Source organism: Puntigrus tetrazona, unplaced genomic scaffold (genome assembly GCF_018831695.1).
Source record: "Puntigrus tetrazona isolate hp1 unplaced genomic scaffold, ASM1883169v1 S000000175, whole genome shotgun sequence".
Taxonomy (NCBI): Eukaryota; Metazoa; Chordata; class Actinopteri; order Cypriniformes; family Cyprinidae; genus Puntigrus; species Puntigrus tetrazona.
Window position 1 is genome coordinate 162,501 of NW_025047846.1, and position 12,688 is coordinate 175,188.

The 12,688-nt window shown below is 39.4% G+C and overlaps 1 pseudogene; it reads right to left on the reverse strand.

Annotated features, from left to right (window-relative positions):
* The window catches only part of LOC122333049, a 49,935-nt pseudogene extending 37,512 nt beyond the window's left edge, over window positions 1-12,423 (reverse strand).
* Between the last annotated feature and the right edge of the window lie 265 nt (window positions 12,424-12,688).

The following is a 12,688-nucleotide window of genomic DNA, read 5'->3' on the forward strand; positions in this document are numbered from 1 at the left end:
TCGCTTGAACAAGCACCGAGAAGTTGTCAAACTCTCCGAGCTTTCTCTCACTCCAGAAGAAGTGCTCACACCAAAGATAAAGAAAGGAGGCACAAAAGGCGGAGGCGGCAGTGAATGGAGGGTGATGGTGCTGCTGTGGCATGCTAATGAAGCTCTAATTCTCACAAATGCCCTCTCCCTTCGCTCCGGCAACAGGGCCGCGGGGTTAATTATCATAACAACGGGGCGCTGGACACTTCGCAGGAGACGCCAAGACTGTCCTTCTCCAGAGCGCTGACGGATCTGAGAGGTCACTTTATCTTTGTTTAAATAATTAACCCACCTTTGCTGCACCACGATGAGTCGTTCTGGTGGACAGAAACCGCGCCGGGTGGCTGTCGGAGACTTCAGCGTCTTTTGTTTGCCGTCTATGGTGGCTCGGGCTAAACAGAGCTTTTCACGAATATAAAACACACACACTGTACGGGACAATGCAGCGGGGAAGCCTACAGAAGCGGCCCAGCGAGGGTCTGGCTTTGTGCTGCGAGGACTTTACAAACAGATCACTTCATTAAGAGCTGTGTGAGCAAACAAAACCACACAAACCTGCAGCTACAGTCACGTCATTAACATCCTCGAGGATTAGCAGCTTTCACGACGCTGCCAAAATATGTTCAAAGTAGCCAAACAACGGCCGAATGAAAAAGCACCTGTGTCTGTTTAGTTAGATGAGGTCAGATGCTTCATCTTACGTTGATGTAGAATTGATGCTGACAAGGAAACATTTGCTCAACGTTCACTTTGAGCTTTACATTAAAAGCAGAGATATCACAGAAACGGTCAAGGGTTTAAACCTTTATCTATTTATCGATTTATCCTGCTATCATCCAACCATCCATCCATTTATCCATCTATGCAACTATCCATTCACCCATCCATTTATCCAACTCTCTATCCATCCATCCATCCATTCAAGTATCCACCCATTTATCCATTCATCTATTCATCCATCCAAATCATTCCAACCATCCATCCATCCATCCGTCCATCCATCCATCTAACTGTCCAATCAAGTATCCACCCATTTATCCATTCATCTATTCATCCATCCCATCCATCCAATATAAGTATCCATCCATCTAACCATCCAACTATCTATCCAAGAATTCATCCATCCAACCGTACAAGTATCTGTCCAAGTATCCACCCATCCATCCAATCAATCATCCATCTAACTATCCATGCAAGTATCCACCCATTTATTTATTGATCTATTCATCCATCCATCCATCCAACCAATCAACCATCCATCCATTCAACCAACAATATACAATTATCAATCCATCCATCCATCCATCCATCCAATTATCTACCCAAGTATCCATCCAACCAACCATACAAGTATCTATCCAATTATCTATCCAAGTAATCTTCCAAGTATCCATCCATCCATCCATCCATCCATCCAATTATCTATCCAAGTATCCATTCACATATCCACCCATCCACCCATCCATACAAGTATCCACCCATTTATCCATCCACTCATCCATCATCCATCATCCCATGTCTGTCGGTCCATCCGTCCTGCTTCCAACAATGCATTCGATTTTTACATTCCCAAAACTGGAACTGCAGTTCTCCATCCTGTTTGCTACATCAGTTCAAGTTCAGGAAGAGTAGTAGAATTCAAGACATTCTCAATTCAGTTCTCAATTCACTTCTCGCATTCATAAACAGCTACGTGAACGATTATAACGGCACATTTTTAAAAAGTCAACTATACATCTGAAGACACGAAACATCTGACGCATGTATATACATCCAATTAGCAGACTGAACTCTTTCCACGGGCCCCGTCCCACCCAGAGAACGACTACATACTAATTACCATTACAAAAAACATGATTCTGAAGCAGAGCTGACAGATCACTAGCAACAGAAACACAGCGAGCCCAAGCATGGCATGATCTCCTCACGGGCGTCAAGAGTTTTCAGACTCTCAGAGATGAAGAGGGCCAGTCGTAATGGGAACGCCCAACGCTGAGACACGCAAACAGCCAAATCCTTCTTTAACACAGCAGCTCTTGATGAATGACTGGGGACAGCGCCGTTGCCAGGATCCAACACTGGCCAAGTCCACGGAAAGGAAAAGAGCAGGTCTTTGTTGCATTCGAGCACAAAAACAAAGCGGCTTTGCTTTTAAAAGCGCAGAGTATCTCCTCTTTGAAGCCCTCTGACATCCTCATTAACTCCGGAGGAAAAAAAAAAAAAAAAAACTTGTGGAGCAAAATGAATTTTTGTTTTGCCTTGTTAATGTTGTTCTTCTTGGATGAACTTCACTCGCCTTCTCCTGAACACCAGCTGCAATGTCACACAAAACTTCAACGGCAACTGGTGAGAAATTAGGAACTGACTAGAAATAAAACAAATGTAAATGAACTTCAATCGAGTTTGTTGTTGATGATCTATCAATGCAGCACAAAAATTATTAATTAAAGTGCATCAATTATCCCTATTTCTTCTTGCATTAGAGTAACGTGATTTTTTTTTAATAAATAAATATGTAGAAATACGTTGAAACGATGATTTATAAATACTCTTTAAAATACAAACGTCACCTTTTAAAACCTTTCAACTTTGCAATTAATTAAATAGCACTATTTTGCATCGAAACAATGAAATATATAACTGCCTTACTATTTAAACTTTTAAAGAATATTTAAATAAAATGCCACACTTTTTCTTGCACTGCAGTAAAATGAGATGCGTAAATACTTACAACTTTACAAATAGTTAAATAAAACAATAACATGAGATAAATGCATTGTCTTACCGATGATTCATAAATAGATTTGCATTGCAAATGTTAAAATAAAATGATGTTTAGAACGTGTAATGTTTAGGAATATTTAAACGAAATACTATTTTTCATGCACTGAAATAACGAGTTGTATAAATACAAATAAAGCATAAATACTGATATTTAGATTAATTAATACCTTATTTAAAAATCATGCAAACGTGCAAAATGCACAAGAGATGAAAGATGAATTTTGTTTGTTGCTGCTAAACTCAACGCAACACACCAATATTCCCAAACTCGGATTCGTCACAAGCCTTGAAGTGAAAACCGAGCCCTTCCTTTCTTTCTCTCTCTCTCTCTGTTGCTCATCGTCTGCTCTGCCGTCATGGTGTCAGAGCTTTAAAATGAACGCGTCTGTCTGTCTCAGTAAACGAGCGTCCTGTGACACCGGACACGTCTGTACGGCCAGACCCCGACGGAGACTCAATATTACTGTTACCATAGTAAACTGGAGAGAATGCGTCACATTTTCACAGCGCTGCTGCTGCAACGTTTTGAGGGAGGCATTACTCTACATCATTTACACACACATCAGAAATAAAAGCAGCGTGACAAATACTATGATGATGCAGAAACACTTTACCCTTACGGTAACTTTGCTAAGATTTAATCAAAACATCACTGCATTGCAGAAAAAACGATTTAACTTGTAAACTCTACCAATTTTAAATAAAAGCACATTTTTTTTGTCAATTTCAGTATTGAGATGTGCATAAATATATATATATATATATATATATATATATATATATATATATATATATATATATATATATATATATATATATTTTATTGAAATATTTGTTTGCAAGTTCAAATATTTCTACTTTTTAAAACTTTAATAATATTTCAATAAAATATCACAACTTTGTCTTGCACTGTGATGAATCAGTACATTATTTTTATACATTTGCAAACTTTATAAATATATTTTTTTTAAATCTGTTTTGTTCTCACAATGCAGTAAAGACTCAAATCCCTTTTTAAAACTAGGCTTTTTTAATGAAATTATAATCATACTTTTTAAAACTTGTAAACTTTATCCGAACAAAATATACCAAAACCCTCAATTACGACTCATTTCTTCTCAGATTGATAAATTTAGATTTAGATTCTCTCTTTCTTTCATCGTCCCTTTCTTCTGGTGATTTTGGGTGATGTATGACCGGGCGTGTTTTGAACAGTTCTCATGAGTTTCCCAGCTTTACCTTTGAGCACTGCTTGTGATTCTGACACCAAACCAACGATCCATTGCTCTGAAAAAGAGAGAAAACACATCGTGAAACTCCTGAAATCACATCAGATAGCAAACATTCACTCAAACAAGTAAATGATTAAAAAATCTGATTCACTGATTCAAAGATTCGTTTGCACCATCGCTCCAAAAAAATGGCACGACTGAAAATGTTAATTTAAACTGTTTATTACAGTGAATTGATTCAAAACAACTTAATTGGTATCATCGTTACAAAAAATGGCGCTTGACTAAAAATGATTCAAAGAATCATTTGCACAATCGCTCTACATGAATGATGGCCAACTAAACTACTGTTCATTCAAAGAATCTTTTGAATCACTCCAGATTCAGAATTCAAAACACTGATTCAAAGATTCCTTTAAATCACTAATTAAAAATGCCACCAGACTAAAATTCTATTAAACTTTTAAACCAGTGAATCAATCCAAAACAAAGATTTGTTTGCACATCATTACAAAACTGAACTGTTCCATTAACTTGCTTTGTAATCAAACAAAGAATCAACGATTCGCTCGCACCATCAATTTAAAAACAAGGTGCATGGCTTAAAAATTTTTTTACTCCGAATTGCTTCAAAACACAAATTTAAAGATTCACTTGCACCATCTATAAAAAACAGTGCCAGAATAAAAAAAAACATTATACTGTTAGATTCCATGAATCGATTCAAAATACCGATTCCAGGAATAAAACTGGAATGAATCGTATCTTTGTTCCTTTTCCAAGCATCTGAACTAACTTCACGGGTCTGTAAACCAAAAGTCTGCTTAAGTTCAATGTCAAGTTCAAAGGAATCTGGAACAATGTAATCCAGTGGAAATTCCCCGTGAAACCTTGGAAAAGAACTTATCATTAAAGGAGTTAATTTGCCATCCCGTCCCGGAGGGTGTTGTGCTCTCGATGTCAAGGATAACGGTCAGCGGCTTCAAAGAGAGGAAGAGCCTCCGATGAAGAACATGTGCGCCGTCCAAGATGTTTGAGATGTCTTCGATCAGAGACGTTAAACCGCTTTCAGCTGCTCTACCGGATCAGATGTGATAATTGGATCATCTTTACGTGACTATAAATCAGCTTCGGGAGCTTGAACCAAAACAAATCATCCTACAGAACGTAATGAGCTTCCTAACAGCGCCAGTTCTTCTGATGAAAGTGGAGAGCGTGATACGGTCGGGATTTAATGGAACGAATGCGTGCACTTTGTGCTTCTGAGTGAACTCGACATGCGGCAAACATTTCCCCCGTTCTCCTAACGAGAAGCATTTATCAGCCAGAGAGCGGCTTTTAAGGGACTCTCTGTGGATTTCGGTCGAAAATAAAAGCAGGATGGTTTATCATTTGAAAATGGAGACTTTAAGATACAATAAAATATAATAACAGCATTGCAATTTTACAAAGTAAAGTTAGTCAACTAGAAAAATAAACTGCAGAGAGAAATAAATGCAGCATATTTTATTCATTATATTATATCAAAATTGTTTATAATTAATTTATATAATTGAGTATATATTTTTTTACTTTTCCATAATGTTTTATGTTTCAATAAATCTGTTATGACAGTTACTATTTAAATGCTTATATATTAAAAAAAAAAATAACAAAAATAATAACTGAACTAAACTACAGCCTACAACTTGAAAAAAATCTGACAGTTTTACCTTTGATTATTAAAGTATAGTACCAGCTGACTCTCGACTATATTTTACAGCATTCGATTTTTTTTCCCCTTGAGAACATTTCTCTATCCGAAATAATCAATATACTGAAAGAAATTGGTAATCAGACTGAGTCGCAAGCTTGTGAACGAGAATCGAATCCAATAAAATCGAAAAATTAATCACAAATAATTGTGCAACCCTATAAACAAACACTATAAACCCGTATTTTTTTTTAATCATGATAAATAGATTTTTTCACAATTTATTTAGCTCTACTACATTCTTCTAAGGCAATGAAATAAGTGCACACTTTTGACAGAAGGGATTTAGCTCTGAAGTATTGACTGCAGCTAAACGAAACCTACACTGACTGATGAAGGCATGACCAAATATGATATAAAAGTAATTGAGAAGCATTAGACAGAACTGTTGAATCTCACTAGACCTCTCCAGACCCATCAGAGGAGGATCCGACAGCAGGCCTGGACACTCGCGGGATGTTGACCCAGCTGTCGCTGACCTCGCGCTGATAATTATAGGTCAGCATTGTGACCCGGCTCAGTGGAGAGTCAAGGGTATTCCTGGAGCGTTTAAGCCTTGGGTTTTAAAGCCCACAGATTTACAATCAGTCACAGAGAGATTCGTGGGTCAGATCAACTCTAATCCAGAGAAGAACTAAACACGACATCGTCCTGAAAGATAAACTCGGCGCACGCCCTCCTCCAACAATAGAGGATGCGTCACCGAACCAGTGTTTACAGAGGAACGTCTGACAAACACAGCGTTTAAATCAGCGAAATTAAACCAAATGTACCTGTAAACAACAGGAAAAGATTAAAGGTTTAGAGGCCTTACAGATGGAGAGATTAAACAATAGATGGTTGGATGGATGGATGGATGGATGGATAGCTAAATGAATAAATGATTGGATGGATGGATGGATGGATGGATGGATGGATGGATGGATGGATGGATGGATGGATGGATGGATGGATGGATGGATGGATGGATGGATGGATGGATGGATGGATGGATGGATGGATGGATGGATGGATGGATGGATGGATGGATGGATGGATGGTTGGATGGATGGATGGTTGGATGGTTGGATGGATGGATGGATGGATGGATGGATGGATGGATGGATGGATGGATGGATGGATGGATGGTTGGATGGATGGTTGATGGATGGTTGGATGGATAGCTAAATGAATAAATGATTGGATGGTTGGATGGATGGATGGATGGATGGATGGATGGATGGATGGATGGATGGATGGATGGATGGATGGATGGATGGATGGATGGTTGGATGGTTGGATGGATGGATGGATGGATGGATGGATGGTTGGATGGTTGGATGGATGGATGGATGGATGGTTGGATGGATGGATGGATGGATGGATGGTTGGATGGATGGTTGGATGGATGGTTGGATGGATGGATGGATGGATGGACAGCTAAATGAATGAATGATGGATGGATGGATGGATGGATGGATGGATGGATGGATGGAAGATATACAGATGGATAGATGGACGAATAGATGGACGGATGGATATAATGAAGGTTAAACTGGTGGATGGATGAATAGCTGAATGAATGATGGATAGATAGAAAGTTTAATGGATAAATGAATTAATAATGGATGGAGGATGGGTGGATGGATGGATGAATAAATTGAAGGTTAAATGGATGGATGGACGAATAGCTGAATGAATGGATGAATGATGGATGGAGGATGGATGGTTGAATGGATGGATAAATTAAAGATTAAAAGGATGGACAGATGGATGAATGGATTAATAGCTCAATGAATGATGGATGGATAGACAGATGAATTGATAAATTAATAAATGGATGAATGATGGACAGATGGATTAATAAATGGATGGATGGATGAATGGATGAAATGGTAGATGGAATGATGTCGCATGTTGAGAAGTTGAGTGTTTTGTCAGATGAGCTCCTCCGCTCTGTGGAGAAGTGCTGCGGTCGGCACGTGTCACATGTTAAGTGCTCTAGTTAGTGTGCTTTACAGTCAGCAGCAGGTGCTTCGGGCTCTTCTCGCTCGCATTGTTCTGAGCTGAGCTGTTCTTCGGGCTTTTATTGACATTGCTGAGATGCTTTAATCAGAGCGCCGCTGTAGGCGAGTGTTTAACACGACACATCTCACAGCGTTCCCCGCTCAAATCCATTCCATACGCCTCTCATTTCATTCAGCAGACGCCCGTGAGCAAAACAAACCGGTGTCGTCCATCATTTTGTCAAACCTTCAGTCTAATGCCGTTGTCCTAAAGCAGCGCTTCTCTACCTATTTATTCTTTAAACATTAGCACTATAGATATATCTAAATATAATTAAATAAAAAACAGTATTCATTTTTTATACTCATTATAGCACAGTACTATTTTTATGTATTAATTCTTTATTATTTTTCTTACTTTAATGTTAAAATAGGAATTTTTTCAGAGAATAAATTATTACAAATTATTCATTCAAATTATTAAGTATTTTCACTGATTATACAAAGATATGCATCGGCACACAATATTATTCAATATTTAAACCATTTTGCTGGTTGAATTTACGAAGAAATATCTAACCCTAACTATAACACATCATCAAAAATATACACGAAACGACCATATTTCCATAAACCGAATGCTTCAAATTTATTTGCGGTATAATTTTCGAGAGCACACCATTAAAACAAAGCCACTAAAGAGAGACGTTTTGCCCAGGATTGCGCAACGTTCTGGTAAATCAGCAAACTCTTATCAGCGTTTCATAAAGTGCAAAACATCTACAGATGCCACATTCCGGAGATAAACGGGCTGTAAAGTGGAAATAATGCGGTCTCGGTTTGTTTAAAGAAGCGCCGTTGCTGAGATAAGTTGAGCTGTAACACACCCCATGCTCACAGTGGCCAAAGAGCAGAAGATCTCACCCACGCTGATGATGTTCTCGGCTCCAATCCGAGAGGTGGTGGATGTTCGTGAGCGTGTGAATCGCACAAGACCCCATTCATGTCTCTGCTAATGAAACCCGCACACAACGAGCCGCCGCGGTCTGATTCTCTTTCCAAGCTGTTTCATATCAAAGGCCTCGACAAGCGGCGCGTACGACTTCTTTCCAATGTTTGTCTTTCCTTTGGATCAGAACGCGCGTCCCTCGAGAGCCGAACGGAGGGAACTAATGGCTTAATTTAAAAGGCAATAATTTTTACGACGTCAAGCGCGCTCGCAGGACTCTCTGACACACCTTTGGCTTCGTGCGTCCACACATAAATAATTCCACACGCTGCAGATGCTTTCCCGAACAGAGCCGCTCTTTCAGCTCGCAGACGCTGGATTTACAGCCGGGTGTTTCCTCTGTCCGCTTCCCAATCACAGATACATAAATACTTCCAATAGCACAATAAAACTCCAGAAAGCTTCATTTTCTGTTTTGATGACCGGCGCGGACACGCTGTTATTTGGGACATAAACCTTCGGCGTTTCAAAAGCGGCTTGGATAAATAAAAGGGACTAAGTATTCTTTACTGATATAACAAACTGATTCATTACAAATGAATGGAGCGGCATGAAAACTAAGCTGACGCTCATGTTCTTCAGCACGAGCGGAGGTGTTCTTAAGAGCTTCTTGATTCTCTAAATGACCATGATCTTTAGCCTGAAAATAATACGCCAGAACACTGCTTTGTTGTTTAGGACAGATAGATAGACGGATGAATAGAAGGTTAGCTGGAGCAATAGATGGATGGATGGTTGGTTGGATAGATGGATGGATGATAGAACAATACTGAAGATGGATGGATGGATGGATGGATGGATGGATGGTAGAACAGTACAGAAGAAGGATGGATGGATGGATGGATGGATGGATGGAAGGATGGACGGATGGAAGGATGGACGGATGATAGAACAATACTAAAGATGGATGGATGGTTGGTAGAACAATACTGAAGATGGATGGATGGATGGTAGAACAATACTAAAGATGGATGGATGGATGGATGATAGAACAATACTGAAGATGGATGGATGGATGGATGGATGATAGAACAATACTTAAGATGGATGGATGGATGGTAGAACAATACTTAAGATGGATGGATGGATGGTAGAACAATACTAAAGATGGATGGATGGATGGTAGAACAATACTGAAGATGGATGGATGGATGGATGGATGGATGGATGATAGAACAATGCTGAAGATGGATGGATGATAGAACAATACTGAAAATGGATGGATGGATGGACGGATGATAGAAAAATACTGAAGATGGATGGATGGATGATAGAATACTGAAGATGGATGGATGGATGGATGATAGAACAATACTGAAGATGGATGGATGGATGGATGATAGAAAAATACTGAAGATGGATGGATGATAGAACAATAGATGGAACAATGGATGAACGGATGGATGGATGGATTGAAAGAGAGTCGGATATATAAATGATGGATATACAGAACAACGGATGGGCGGATGGATTATACAGAAAAGCTGTGTGATTCCTGGGTGTTCTCTGAAGGTCTGTGAGGATCGGAGGGCAGCAGCTCAGAGTGTGACGCTGGCATTTGGTCAGCAGTTCAGAGGGGGCATGTTTTTGCAGCTGACCAGACCTCCCATTTTCACATGAAAGACCTGCGAACACACACACACACACACACACACACACACGGCCTCCGACACACTCTTTATGGAGCAACAATCGCTTTATTCCTGGAGCTTCCAGCCAGTTCAACCAGCCCTTTATCAAGCTCAGCCTGTCACGGCACTTCTGCGCAGACAAAGACTGCGCCCGCTTTCTCCATACGCCCCTTTTGATGTTAAGAAAGATGTTCCTCAAATCATTAACGGCTGTAGCTCCGCTTCGTCCCCGCCAAATGGCAGCATCATAAACCGTCACGACTGCATTTTCGGCGGATGCACGTCAGCTTGTTCGGGCTGCATGGCAAGTTTCACGCATTAGATGCATGCATTAACCTTGATCCGCGAGGAAACATTAGAAGAGGCTTTCACCGAGCTCCGAGGAAACTAATACGCAGGACTTCTGACAGAACGAGAGCACAGACCACACGCTTTCTAGCAAGGAATCGCGTTTTACTCAACAAAATGCAATAAAGTCCCAAACGTAAGTCCTTTAAACAAGGTAACGCCAATAAACACAAACATGCTAGCAAACTATATCTTATGAGGTAAGTTCAAGAAACAGACGTGTGTGCAATAATTTATACACGTATATAAGTCACGTACAGCACAAAAATGTTTTTCATGACGACACTAAATAAGCGTAAAAAAAAGGAAAATTACATTAATAAAAATGTGAAATGCGTAATGTGTTTAAATATCATTTAAGGCAAATAAAAAAAAATAGGCACTTTATTATGCCTAGTTAACATTATTGCAAAAATAGATGAATAAATACAAATTATATATATATATATATATATATATATATATATATATATATATATATATATATATATATATATATATATATTATTTTCATAGGAATGTGCCTAAATAAAAACTATTAAATATATTACATTTTCGTCATAAAAAAAAAAAGATCAATGGGTGTTAATTGACTTTAACTAAAAGAACCAGTCCGCATACATCAGTCCAGTCTGTTTGATCTGAATATGAATCCTTCTTTAAACCAGATTAAGTTCTGAGATGAATTTGATTTCAACACCTCATCAATAAAAAGAGATAGCGTCAGCAGCCGAGCGGATGATGACCAGCTAAAACATGACTTATTAATGAAGCTCCGCACATGAAACCTAAATAATTATTATAATAATGTAACAGACTGAATAATTCATAACTATGGACAGAGTCAAACCTGATTAAATGGTCGCCGTCCCGCACGCCTTGACCCAAATCAACTCTTTTCTGTAATATCTAAATGTTCATTTTTATTATTCTAGGCCACTGTGTTGATCATCATCGACGTGTCAGGTTTAAAAACTGATATTTTTGACAACAGATGACGTATTAAAATGAATGCACTCTTAAATATAAAGCTTTTTTATTGCCATTAATGGTTCAACATTCAGCATTTAGCATGCATTAAATATTTTCATTACACGAAATGTTCTTTAGATTACCAAACACTGAAAACAGGTTCTTTTAAGAACGGTTCACTGCAAGGTTCTTCGGGGAACCCACTTATTTTTAAGAGCGCACTATATATATATATATATATATATATATATATATATATATATATATATATATATATATATATATATATATATATATATATATATGTGCATGCCATCCAGAAGCACTTACAGGCTGCTCATTCTAGCAATAATCCTAATAATAGCTTATTAATATCAAAACGCGCGGATCTAAAAGTCCAGACCGCGTTTATTCGCAGTCCAACTTTTCCAGTGTTGCACCGAAGCTGATGAGGATGCTCGTGTCCTGACGTACCTGGAGGTGTTTGAAAGCAGCAGAAATGCGCGTGATGTGCAGGCTGAGGCATCGCGACGCGCACCTCGCGCGGTAAACGCTCGCGCTGAAGAACTCGTCGCCGGGCTTGCGCGCGTCCGCGCCCGCGGCGCTCCACAGCAGCCCCGTAATCCACACGAACGCGAGCATCGCGGAGCCGAACGTCTGCTGCTGCGGCGACACCGAGACTGTGGCCGAAGGGGAGGCTGAAGGAGGACTCAAGAAGTTTGGCGCCGCGGAGGGGCGGGTCAGCGCGCGTCACCGCGCCAGCCCCGCCCTCCAGGCGCAGGTACAGAAACTTCAGATGGGATGATGGACGAAGTGCTGCCTCTTCATGCAGTGGTCAGTTCGGTATAAAACAACTCATTTTTATTTCTATTCTATGATTCTCCATTATTTATCATTATTCACAGCTCGTGCACTCCTGCACCAAACCTTAGATTAACCTTAGA